Genomic DNA, 13,724 nt, shown 5'->3' with positions numbered 1-13,724 from the left:
GATGGTTTTCTCTTTAAACAGTGCGGGACATTTAATGTTTGAAATGCACATGAGTTGATGGAGTGAATATTTTAGAAATAGATGTTACTATCTCTAACTGAAGATTGCAAAGGCATGTTTTCTCATGCACAGCATGAAATCAATTGATGTTGGGGTATGTAAACTATCTTCAAGGTAGGCCTATTTTTTGAAGTGTGTATTTTTGAAGCTTTCGCTTTCATCTTTTTTACCCTTCTTTTATTCAAATGTGTATATGCATATATATATTATATATATATATATATTTATTTATTTATATAATATCAACATCAAAATAAAAATCGAATGGATATTGTGGTTCTGATACCCATGCCGGTGGCACGTAGGGCCTTACAGAGGAAATGACGAAGACCGAGACCTCTGAGATATGCTGTGACTGTGAAGACCCGACAAATGAAGTGAGTTCATGGCTCGCAGGATGGCCAGCTGTGCTAACCTTGGATCGTAGTGTGACCTGCTGTTCTTGAGGGGACCTATTGAGTCAAGTACATCAACACCAACATCAAAATAAAAATCAAATGGAAATTGTAGTTAAGATACCCGTGCCGGTGGCATGTAAAAAGCACCGTCCGAACGTGGCTGATGCCAGCACCGCCTGACTGGAGTCCGTACCAGTGACACATAAAAGCACCAACCGATCATGGCCATTTGCCAGCCTCCTCTGGCCCCTGTGCCGGTGGCATGTAAAAAGCACCCACTACACTCACGGAGTGGTTGGCAGAGCTTTTTAATATTCTCCTAAAAAGTCTGAGGTACTTACACAAAATGGATGTAGGTGTTTCCAAAACAAAATTGAACCTACCTCATGGCAAGAGGTGCAAATAAGGATAGCAACATCAAATTCAAATCTTCAACAAATGCCACATGTTAGAGGAGGTTCTCAGTAATAACAGAGTAGCAAAAATGGCATGGCCACAGCTCCGAGGGGAAACTAAGGAAAAATATATTTATATACATATACATATATATACATATATATACATATATATACATATACATATATATACATATATATACATATACATACATATATATACATATACATACATATATATACATATATATACATATACATATATATACATATACATATATATACATATACATATATATATATATACATACTTAGATATAATATATATACATATATATACATACATATATATAATATATATACATATATATACATACATATAATAATATATAACATATATATACATACATATATATAATATATATACATATTATACATACATATATATAATATATATACATATATATACATACATATATATATATATATACAATATATAATACATATATAATACATATATATACAGATACATAGACATATAATATATATATATTATATATATAACTATATATATAATATACTTACTATATATATGCATATAGACACACACACATATATATATATATATGCACATATAGACTATATATATGCACATATAATATATATACATATTATATATATATATATATATATGCATATATAATGCACATATATACATATAGATATACACATATAGATATACACACATATATATACATATATATATACACATATATGTACATACATATATATATACATACATATGTTTACATATATAGATGTATATACATATATGTACATAAATACATACACATATACAAATATGTACATAGATACATATATATATAATATATTATATATATATATATATATATATATATATATGTATACATGTATACATATATCATCATCATCGTTTAACGTCTGCTTTCCATGCTAGCATGCGTTGGACGATTTGACTGAGGACTGGTGAAACAGATGTCTGCACCAGACTCCAATCTGATCTGGAAGAATTTCTACAGCTGGATGCCCTTCCTAATGCTAACCACTCCAAGAGTGTAGTGAGTGCTTTTACGTGTCACTGGCATGAGAGCCAGTCAGGCGGTACTGGCAACGGCCACACTCAAATGGTGTTTTTTATGTGACACCTGTACTGGAGCCAGTCTAGTGGCACTGGCAATGACCTCGCTCAAATGTTTTTTCATGTGCGACCAGTAAGGCTATGCTGGTAATGATCATGCCCGAATGGAGCTTTTTACGTGCCACTGGCATGGAAGCCAGTTAGTTGCTTTGGCAACAATCACACTCGGATAGTGTTCTTAGTGCCCTGCTAGCACGGATCCCAGTCATTGAATTTGATTTTGATTTCACTTGCCGCAACAGGTCTTTGCAAGCAGAGTTTAGTGTCCAATGAAGGAAAGGTGCTCATAAGTGGGCTGGTTACACCCCTGGCATAGACCACAAGGTTATGGTCTCACTTGGCTTGCCGGGTCTTCTCAAGCACAGCATATTTCCAAAGGTCATCGGTCACTAGTCTTTGCCTCAGTGAGGCCTAATGTTCAAAGGTTGTACTTCACCACTTCATCCCAGGTCTTCCTGGGTCTACCTCTTCCTACCAATTGCTAGGGTGTGGCACTTTTTCACACACCTATCCTCATCCATTTTCGTCACATGACCATACCAGCGCAGTCGTCTCTCTTGCACACCACATCTGATGCTTCTTTAGTCCAACTTTTCTCTCAGGTACTTACACTCTGTTGAGTATGCACACTGACATTACACATTCATCGGAGCATACTGACTTCATTCCTTGTGGGCTTATGCATGTCCTCAGCAGTCACGGCCCATGTTTCACTTCCATGTAGCATGGCTGTTTGTATACATGTGTCATACAGTCTACCTTTTACTCTGAGTGAGAGACCCTTTGTCACCAGCAGATGTAAGAGCTCTCTGAACATTGCCCAGGTTATTCTTATTCTAGCAGCTACACTTTCAGTGCACCCTCCCCCGCTACTGACTTGGTCACCTAGGTAACGGAAGCTATCAACTACTTCTAGTTCTTCTCCCTGGAATGTGATGGAAGTTGTTCTCTGCATATTTTCAGTGTTTATTGCTCCTGAGCATCTGCCACATACAAAAAATATCTTCCCAGTTAGCCTTCCTTTGATATTACTGCACCTCTTATGTGTCCATAGCTTACACTGGGTACATCTTATAGAGTTTCTACCTATGCCTTTTCTACAGATCGAGCAGGGCCATCTACCTGAAGGGATTTGTGGTTTTAGCTAGGTTGACTCTAAGGCCCTTCAATTCTAATCCTTGTTTCCACACCTGAAACTTCTCCTCTAGTTCTGATAGTGACTCAGCAATTAGAGTAAGGTCGTCAGTATAGAGGAGCTAACAAGGGCATCCTGTCTTGACTTCCTCTGTTATTACCTGGAGGACTATGATAAATAGGAGGGGGCTGAGGACCCCTACTTATACCCAGAATTCTTCACTGTGCTCGTTGCCAACCCTCACCTTATTGACAGTATCCCTGTATATGGCTTGCACAGCTCTCACTAACCATTCATCTATCCCTAGTTTCCTCATTGACTACCAGATAAGGGATCAGGGGACCCTGTCAAAGGCTTTCTTCATGTCAACAAAAGCCAGGTACAGAGGTTTATCTTTGGCTAGGTATTTCTCCTGCAGCTGTCTTACCAGAAATATAGCATCAGTGGTGCTTCTCCCTGGCATGAACCCAAACTGCATCTTATCTAAACTGACTCTCTCCCTAATTAGTTGGGCTATGACCCTCCCCTTGACTTTCATTACCTGATCCAACAACTTGATACTTCTTCAATTATTTGTGTCTAAATCATCACCTTTACCTTTATAGCAGTTGACTATAGTGCTGCTACACCAGTCATTGGGTATGACTCCTTCATGTATCACCTGGTTAACTATACGGGTGACTAGGCTATAGCCGACACTGCCAGATATTTTGAGCATCTCTGCAGTGATTCCTGATAGGCTGGGAGCTTTCTATGTCTTCATACTCTTAATTGCTTTATCTACCAAGGTACTGTCAACTCAGATATCTGGTTCCTCAGTTGGGTCGACATTTCTCCCATTCATTCTCTTTATTGAGTAACATTTCATAGTGGCATCTCCAAACCTCTCTCTTTGCAGCCTCGTTTAATGCAAGTGAACTATTATCGATGTGGACACATTTCTCTCCTACAACATCACGATTCTCTCTCACACACTGTCTTGCAACATGAAATACCTCAAGTCTTTGGTCCTCACGGTGCAGAACATTGGCAAATGTTTTCTTATCTGCTTCCCTCTGGCTAAATAAATCTGTCTCCTAGCTTCCCTTCTGGCAGTCTGATACAATTCCCTGCTACCACTGTTCTTCCAGTCCTTCCAAGCCGGTTTCTTTTCTCTAATAGCCCTGCCAACAACATTGTTCCACCATCACGTTATTTTGGGCCAAGGGGCGACTTTGCACCATTCACAGATCTGGTTAGTGGCCCTCAGCAAGTTGCTCCGCAGAAACCTCCAGTTGTCTTCTACATCATGTGAAGCTATATCCCCTTCTATTTCATATGTGTATATATATATATATATATATACACATACATACATACACACACACACACACATATATATATATGCATACATACGTACATAAACATATATATACATATATATACCTACATACATATACATATATATACACATACCTACATACATAATATATACACATATATATAGAAAACCAATATATAATATATATATATATATTTACATACACATACATATAAATATATATATTTACATATACACACATATATATATATATATATTTACATATACACACATATATATATATATATTACATATACACACATATATATATATATTTACATATACACACATATATATATATATATATATATATAATATATATATATATATATATGTTGTGTGTGTGTGTGTGTGAGTGTGTGTGTATTCTTTTATTATTTTACTTGTTTCAGTCATTTGACTGTACTCATGCTGGAGCACTGCCTTAAGGGTTTTAGTCAAAGAAATCCACCCCAGAACTTATTCTTTGTAGGCCTAATACTTATTCTATCAATCTCTTTTGCTAAACCGCTAAGTTATGAGGACATAAACACACAAGGCATCAATTGTCAGGTGATGACAAAGGTACAAACAGAGACACGCACACACACACACAAATATACACTAATCATAATCATACAATGGCTTTCTTTCTGTTTCCATCTGCCAAATCGACTCACAAGGCTTTGGTTGGCCCTATAGTAGAAGACACTGGCTGAAGGTGCCACACAGTGGGACTGAACCTGGAATCATGTGGTTGGGAAGCCAGCTTCTTGCTACACAGCCACACCTGTGCCTATATATATATAGAAAACTAATAATAATATATATATATATATATATATATATGTATATCACCATCATCATCATTTAATGTCTGTTTTCCACCGGGGTCTGGGAAGCCAGGAGGCTGCACCAGGCTCCAGTCTGATCTGGCAGTGTTTCTTCAGCTGGATGCCCTTCTTAATGCCAACCACTCCATGAGTGTAGTGAGTGCTTTTTACATGCCACTGGCACAGGAGCCAGAGGAGGCTGGCAAATAGCCATGATTGGTTGGTGCTTTTTACATGTCACTGGCACAGACGCCAGTCAAGGCAGTGCTGGCATCGGCCACATTCGGATGGTGCTTTTTACATGCCACCGGCACAAGTATCACAACTATAATTTCCATTTGACTTTTATTTTGATGTTGATGTACTTGGCTCAATAGGTCTCCTCAAGCACAGCAGGTCGCCCTACGATCCAAGGTTAGCGCAGCAGGCCATCCTGCGAGTAATGAACTCACTTCATTTGTTAGGTCTTCGCAATCACAGCATATCTCCAGAGGTCTCGGTCTTTTGTTATAGCCTCTGTGAGACCCAACGTTCAAAGGTCATGCTTGACCACCTCATCCCATGTCTTCCTGGGTCGACCTCTATCCTGGATTCCGTAAACAGTTTGGGAGTAGCACTTCTTCACACATCTCTCCTCATCCATCCATAGTACATGACCATACCAACGCAAATGACTCTCCTGCACATCACATCCGATGCTTCTTATGTCCAACATTTCTCTCAGGGTGCTTACACTCTGTCGTGCATGCACATTGACATTACACATCCAGCAGATGATGCTAGCTTCATTTCTTTTGAGCCTATGCATGTCCTCTGCAGTCATGTTTCCCTGCTGTGAAGCATGGCAGTTTGCTCACATGCGTCATACAATCTACCTTTCACTCTAAGCAAGAGACCCTTTGTCACCAGTAGAAGAAGCTTTCTAAACTTTGCCCAGGCTATTCGTATTCTAGTGGTAACACTCTCTAAGCATCCACCCCCACCACTACTTCTAGTTTCTCCCCTTGGAGTGTGATGGAATCAGTTTTCTAAGTATCTGTGGTGTCCATTGCCCCTGTGCATCTGTCACGCATGAAAGCTATCTTCTTGGTTAATTTTTCTTTGATGTTGCTGCACCTCTTATGTGTCCATAGCTTACACTGGGCACATCTTATTGAGTTTCTACCTACACCTTTTCTACAGATCGAGCAGGGCCACCTACCTAAGGGTGCGTGTGATGAGTTTGCCTTCCTACTTACTAGAACTTTGGTCTTTGCTACATTGACTCTAAGGCCTTTTGATTCTAAACCTAGCTTCCACACAAGAAATTTCTTTTCTAGTTCTGGTAGTGATTCTGCTATGAGGGCCAGGTTATCAGCATAGAGGAGCTCCCACAGCAACCCGTCTTGAATTCCTCTGTTATTGCCTGGAGGACTATGATGAATAAAAGGGGGCTGAACCTTGTGAACCCCTACTTCTACCCGGAATTCTTCACTATACTCATTGCCAATCCTAACCTTACTAACAGCCTCTCTGTAAAGGGCCTATACAGCCCTTATTAACCATTTATCAATCTCCAGTTTCTGCATCGCCCACCAGATAAGGGATCAGGGGACCCAGTCAAAGGCTTTCTCCAAGTCCACAAAAGCTAAGTATAGGGGCTTATCTTTAGCTAGGTATTTCTTCTGTAGTTGTCAAACCAGGTACATGGCATCAGTGGTGCTTCTACCCGGCACAAAACAGAACTGCATCTCATCTAAGCAGACTCTCCCTGATGAGATGGGCTATGACCCTCTCCGTGACCTTTATCACCTGATCCAGCAGTTTGATACCTCTGTAGTTATTTCTATCTAGAGCATCACCTTTACCCTTGTAGCAGTTGACTATAGTGCTGCTACACCAGTCGTTGGGTATGACTCCATCATGAAGTACCTAGTTTACAATGCAGGTGACTAGGCCGTAGCCCACACCACCAGATGTTTTAAGCATCTCAGCTGTGATTCCTGATGGGCTGGGGCTTTTCCTGGCTTCATATCCTTAATTACTTTATCTACTAGGGAGCTGTCTATTTGGATAGCTGGTCCTTCTACTGGGTCAACATTTGGCCGTCTCTCCTCCTCTCATTCATTCTCCACATTCAGCAGTCTTCCAGAATGGCTTCTCCAAGCCTCTTTCTTTTCAGAATCATTAAAAGCAAGTACACCATCATCCATGCGGACACATTTCTCTCCTGTGACATCACAATTTTCTCTCACACACTGTCTTGCAATCTGAAATATCTCAGTTCTTTGGTCCTCACGTCACTGGACATTGGCAAACTTCTTTTCCACTATGCTCTTGGCTATGTATACCTGCCGCCCAGCCTCCCTTTTGGTTACCCGGTACAGTTCCCTGCTACCTCCACCCCTCCAGGCTTTCCTGACCTGTTTCCTTGCTCTAATGGCTTTGTATACTGTACTATTCCACCACCACATAACTCTAGGTCTGGAAGGGACTTTGCACCATCCACAGACTTGGTCTGTGGCACTCAGCAAGCTGTCCTGTAGGAATTTCCAGCTACCTTCTATGTCTGATGTCTGTAGCTCCTCTTCCCTCTCCTAAAATTTCTTGATGAGGATGTCCCTAAATCTCTGACCATGTGATATATATATATATATTCCTATATATATCTTTTATCTGTTTTAGTTATTAGACTGCGGCCATGCTGAGGCACCACCTTGAAGAATCTTTTTAGTTAAATGTATCAACCCCTGTACTTAGTTTTTGTAAGGCTAGTACTTATTCCATTGGTCTCTTTTGCTGTTAACACACTCGCACTAGTTGTTAAGTGGTGATGGGAACAAATACACACAAACACATCAATATATATACATATATTCAACAGGATTCTTTCAGTTTCTGTCTACCAAATCCACTCACAAGGTAAGGTGAAGGTTGGCAACAAGTATAGCAGTGAATTTAGTGTACAAGTAGGAGTTCACCAAGGGTTCAGTTCTCAAACTCCTCTTGTCTATATCTTAGTCCCCCAGGCTTTAACAGAGGAATTCAAGCCTGGCTGCCCCTGGGAGTTCCTCTATGCTGATAACCTTCTTCTTATAGCTGAATCACTACCTGACTTAGAGAAGAAATTTCATATGCAGAAGCAAGGCCTAAAATCTAAGGGCCTTAGAGTTAATTTAGCCAAAACCAAAGTCCTAGTAAGTAGGAAATCAGACAAATCACAAATCCCTTCAGAGAGATGGCCCTGCTTGATATGTAAGAAGGATGTTGGTAAAAACTCCATTCATTGTAATCAGTGCAAGCTTTGGACACATAAGAGGTGTAGTGGTACCATAGGAAGGTTAACAGAGAAAATAGTCTTTGTGTGTTGAAAATGTGTGGGTACAATAAGCACAAAAATGTAGACAATACACACCTCAAATGCTGGGGTGGGTGGGGTGTTACCTAGGCGCCCAAGTTAGCAGTTGAGGAAGTTCTGAAAGTGCAGTTGCTAGAATAAGAATGGGTTGGGTAAGTTCAGAAAGCTTCTACCTTTTTTGGTAACTAAGGGCTTCTTCCTCAGAGTGAAAGGCATAATGTATGCTGCCTGTGTATGTATTACTATGCTACATGGCAGTGAAACATGGGCTTTGACTACAGAGGACTAGTGAAGGCTTGAAAGAAATGAAGCTAGCATGCTCCAATGGATAGGTAATGTCAGTGTGCACACACAGATTGCACATGAATTTAGGGGAAAACTGGGTATAAGAGGCATCAGATGTTGTGCGCAAGAGAGAAGGCCATGCTGGTTTGGTCATGTGATGTATATGGATGAGGACAGTTGCATAAAGAAGTGACAAGCTCTAATTGTGGAAGGAGTAAACCCAGGAAAGCATGGGGTGAAGTGGTGGGAAAGGATCTTCAGATGCTGACCCTCACTGAGGAAATGACAAGGGACTGGGGATTGTGGTGATTTGCTGTACTTGAGAAGATGCGTCAAGCTAAGTGAAATTACTGTCATCCATACATACAGACATGTCCTTTATAGGTGCTGGTGCCACATAAAATGCACCTGTGCCAGTGGCATGTAAAAGCACCCAACACACTCTGTAAAGTGGATGGCATTAGGAAGGGGCATCCAACTGTAGAAACTATGCCACAACAGGCAGTTGGAGTCTGGACAGCTCTCTGGCTGTCCAGTTACAGTCAAACCATTCAACCCATGCCAGCATGGAAAATGGATATAAAACAATGATATGATGATGATGATGATCTGTTTTTTGATAATCAAAATGTGGGACAAAAAAGGTCAAGAAACATTGATCTAAGCATTTGATCATCTTCTTTCTTTGAAGTTCAACAAAATTTACATTGTAACCCCAAAACTATGCCAGCTTATACAAAGATTGGAGTTCTTTTCAATGTTGTTGCTATCTCAATGGCTTCTGATTTGGTGTCACGACCACTGTCCACACCAGGAAAGTAATTGTTAATTCTTACTGTAGGACCCAAGTGAGTTTTCTACCAGTCTTCACATACTTTGTCTTAATATTTCACACAACCTGTCTACTAGGGAACCTCTTTTTCCAACTAATTTATATTATAAAATAGTGTATCTAATTCAGTGTATGGTGATACACTACCTGCAAACCAAACATACCTGTTTCTAGTCATTAATTGTTCTAGCAGTAAAAATAACCCTCTGCTTCTTGACTGAAGGCACATCACATACATCAATGATGGGTTTAAAAATCTCATTTTCCGCTGAACTTAGCCCTAGCCTTTCTGCACAAAAGCTAGAAATACTTTTTTTTACGGTTATATTCATTAGCTTCACTTTATAATAGATTATGTCCCTTAGAGAACTTACCAATTCCTTCCTGTGACTAATTTAGAGAATCTATTGGCTATCTCTCAGTAAGAATCATTAAAGAAAACCACTGTGCATTGTCCATACATAAACACATACGAGTGTGTGGTGTGGTGGTGGTGTGTGTGTGTGTGTGCCTGTGCAATATATGTACAATTTCTTTGCAAAGCAAGCGCTCTGATAGCTAAGCAATCTTAAACATTAGCTTATACAATTTAATACTTCCACCACCTAAAAGTACAAAGACCTAAAGAATTATTGGATGCATTTTATTTATTTCCAATGCCCTTAATCCCACCACCCAAACAACAATCAAATACCATTGTCTATTTTCCTAAATTTCTTGGAGCTGTTTCCAACATAATATGCAATATGTCTTATATGTGTTAAGCCTGTAGTCGTTTCAACGTATTTGTAACAAAATTTCCACTGTAGTTGTAAAGAAGTATTTTGGAAATTGTTATAAGCTAGAATAGGCTTTCTGCTGTTGAAATTACCTCAGCTATCCCCCCACCCATTCACCCAGCTGTTTCAAATATTGTATTTTATTTGATCATTTTAGAAGAGATGAATTTATGAAGTATATTGAATTTATGAAACATATAATTTATAAGATTATGAATATTGAAACAAGCCAGTTAAACTGCTAGTTGACTTGCTGATTACATGGATGCATATATATATATATATATATATATATATATATATATATATATATGTATATATATATGTAAATATATATATATATATATATATTTATACACATACACACACATGCATATCCATACACATATGTACAAATACTAATACACACACACATGCAGACGTATGTATGTAATAAATGAAGGGAAAAACTATGTTTCACACAGAATGAGTCGATTGAACTGTTGCGTTCATGTTACTTCTGTCTGAAATAGCGTTAAGCTTTCTACTTTAGAGAGAACATCGATTAAATTTGCTTCTTATAGATTTCATTCACTGAAACAAGATATGTATGTGGGGATAGCAAAGGTGTAATTCTTAGTCATTCAAATGTTTTGTCGAATGTATCTATATTTCTATCTGCAATCGATTGATGTAGCTATAAAACGGGTGACTATAATAAAGATGAATGTTAAGTTAGAGCGTCTGTCTGAAAACAGATATACAGTAACATCTTGTATATGAATGATTACGTCAACTAAGATATTCAAATACAAGTATATAGCTATAGATTTATAGTTATGCATAATATTGCTTAAATGTGGACTATGTATGTCAAGATTGATAGAAAAGAAAGGAAAGGTAGAAGTATTCAGCTCTCAAGTTCCACATTATTTTTCTTTCCTCCTTTTCCGAAGAGTGTAGGAACAATCCGAACCACGTTCTCACATAAAGTTGGCTGGCAACTAAACAAATTAAAGAAAGTGGACTAAATTATGATGATTTCATTTGATATGATTTACATTATAAACATATCTGTTAAGAATTTCCTGAAGCTTAGTTAGCTTGTATTTGATATGATCATAAATGTATTTATAGAAATTTAAAGCACACTCATTATAATCTTGTTTACAGTGACTACTTCATGTACAATACAAGGTAGTCAATTACTATGCATATTTAGTCAATAGATTGCAATAATGGGATTGCTATTGAATATTTGAATGAATAAACACATCTATTCGATTGGTAGGTTTCTCTCGAAAGGTAATCATTTATTCGTAGCGAAAATATATGGATAATATTGAAAGAAATTATGCGAATTTTTTTTAACCTTACGGAAAACTACTAAGCATGCGTCGTAAATTGTACTGCAACAAAAGGAAATTGAAGAAAAAAAAAGTATATTGAAATAAGACAACTTATGTCAAAAATAAAAATATAAACTGCATATATATATGTATATATATATTATACCAATCCACTCTAGACAGTAAAATAAACGTGATTAAGAGGTCGTAACGAAATTGGCGATTATTTTCAGGTTACACCGAAGAAGTTTATATGTGGGTTCATTGTTAAAAAATGTCTATATTAATAAGTGTGCTATTTTCCAAACCATTATTTAATTTGCAGTCAGAACGGAAGTGCGAATGTGAGGCCAAACGTAATACCAACACTTATATTAGATAAAAGAAAGATAGCTAATAAGAAATTCAGAAATTTAAACACGTAGTATACATTATACAAGTGAGATTAAAATGGTTTTTAAATGTGACTGGAACAAAATTAAATATATATTTTGGATATGAGTTATTAGTTTGACTTTTTAAAAACTATTCTATCCACTTTTTATGCAAATGCTATATAAGTAAGGAAATACCGACATTTCATTTCATTTGTAAAACTATATTTTCGGAACTGCTTCGATATATCATATATAGATTTTTTTTAATCGTTAGCATTTGGTTATTTTATAACCAGTTTTTATTTTTTAATTAAAAAACATTTTTTGTAGTACCTTTTCCCCATTAAAAAATTTTTTTTTAGAATTTACTTTACACTTTTATCTGGTATTTTATAAATACCACACAGCAAGTCTTTTTCTTACTCTATGCTATTTTCCATATGTGTATTATTTGCCGATCAGTATATCTAATCTAGTGGAAGGCAGTAGAAATATAAAAAAAATATAAATACATTTCAAGTGGTTTGTTTGAAATAATAAATAATTAGATAAGAACCTTTAATTTTGACAAATGAATTCTATTGAAATTGATTTTAGTAATTTAATTCATTCTAAGTGAAGGGAGGTAACTGGAACAATCTATTTTTGCAGCTACAAAAAAGATGAAAAATAGCTCGAAGCAGATTTCACGAGGTCACTTGTAAATTGAATGATTCAATAATACAGATACAATCACAAGAGGAAATAGAATTAACAAATAAAGTCTCTTACGTTCATGTAGTTGGTTATGAAAGGAGAAATGTAGGTTAATTTAAGCGATGTGAAAGGAACACGCATCTATAATTCAAGCTGCGAGACCGGTGAAAACGTGTGATACACCCTCTTTGCTGAGCAGAACAGAGTAAGAAGTAGAAAAATTGTGGGAGAGGAAGATATGCAGTAACCTTTAGTTCGCTATGCCTTTTAATTTAATCAATCATTCTTTGTTTTTCTTCTTTTTATTTAGCGTTATACAAACAATGAAGCTAGGAAGCATAGTCAGTTTAGAAAAGACATTTGTTTTCTTACTATATTTAAAATACAATCCATTTTATCAAGCTAATTAAATGATAGCAGTAAATTAAAAGATGTTCAGCGAGATTTAGCAGTTCAAATATAAAAGAGTGCCAGTAACGTTATTGCCTTTTGCAGTCTCTCCTTCCTCTTTGTTTATTCATAATTGATTTATGGCAAGTGAAGTGAATTTCTGTATTCTTACAGGCCTTTACCTCTAAAAATCGTTCTACCTACTTCTTATGCAAACATTTCTGTGGCTATTAAAGTCTTCTTTCCTCCGCTTTAGTTTTTTTTTATTATCATTAATTTTTATTCGTACATATCGCATGACGAACACTTCCATTACTGAATAAAATATGGAGTGTAAGAGGAAGAAATAAAAGTAGTTAC

At 37.1% G+C, this 13,724-nt stretch overlaps 1 protein-coding gene across 2 annotated transcripts in view; it reads right to left on the bottom strand.

The window, feature by feature from the left end:
* The window catches only part of LOC115218876, a 62,426-nt gene extending 49,241 nt beyond the window's left edge, over window positions 1-13,185 (bottom strand). Inside the window, exon 1 of one of the 2 annotated variants that reach the window (XM_029788858.2) lies at window positions 13,050-13,185. The gene's annotated coding sequence lies outside the window, so the exon portion shown is untranslated. The remainder of the gene's footprint in view (window positions 1-13,049) is intronic. The other variant, XM_029788857.2, reaches the window with a different exon arrangement.
* Window positions 13,186-13,724: the final 539 nt, after the last annotated feature.

This window comes from Octopus sinensis, linkage group LG14 (assembly GCF_006345805.1).
Source record: "Octopus sinensis linkage group LG14, ASM634580v1, whole genome shotgun sequence".
In the NCBI taxonomy this organism is placed as follows: domain Eukaryota; kingdom Metazoa; phylum Mollusca; class Cephalopoda; order Octopoda; family Octopodidae; genus Octopus; species Octopus sinensis.
The sequence above is the reverse complement of the archived record's forward strand: the minus strand, read 5'-3'. Positions and strand labels throughout refer to the sequence as shown.